Source organism: Mycetomoellerius zeteki, unplaced genomic scaffold (assembly GCF_001594055.1).
Source record: "Mycetomoellerius zeteki isolate Tzet28-1 unplaced genomic scaffold, Tzet1.0 scaffold245, whole genome shotgun sequence".
NCBI lineage: Eukaryota > Metazoa > Arthropoda > Insecta > Hymenoptera > Formicidae > Mycetomoellerius > Mycetomoellerius zeteki.
Genome location: NW_017257222.1, coordinates 775,220 through 775,596, shown reverse-complemented (window position 1 = coordinate 775,596; position 377 = coordinate 775,220). Strand labels below are relative to the sequence as shown.

General features: G+C 40.1%; 1 protein-coding gene across 1 annotated transcript in view; it reads left to right on the top strand.

The window, feature by feature from the left end:
- Positions 1-377, top strand: part of Ns2 (nucleostemin 2) — a 5,977-nt gene that overhangs the window by 2,095 nt on the left and 3,505 nt on the right. The gene's annotated exons all lie outside the window — the stretch shown is intronic.

The following is a 377-nucleotide window of genomic DNA, read 5'->3' as shown; positions in this document are numbered from 1 at the left end:
TTCCGCACGGTGTGATTTCACCCTTAGATGTGTAATTAGGTCTGTTCGCGTTACATGAAATCCCCAAATATTTGTACACTTAAAATGAGATAGATATATATTTAGCTTTAAAAAGAGAAAAAGCGAAGATGCCGAGTGCAAAAAGTGCAAGCAACGCGACAGACATATTTAGCTGCGTTCAGCAGACTCAACAGTTTTGCAACCGTTTTATTATTGTCTGCTGAGATAGGACCATTCTTCTAGATCTAAAAGTATGATCCAATTAGCGCGAAGGAAACTTCCAACAGTTGCAAAACGAACGTTCTGCTGAACGCAGCCATTATAACCATGATGTAATAAGACAAGTGAACCAACGTGCATCATGGCGGCCAAGCAAT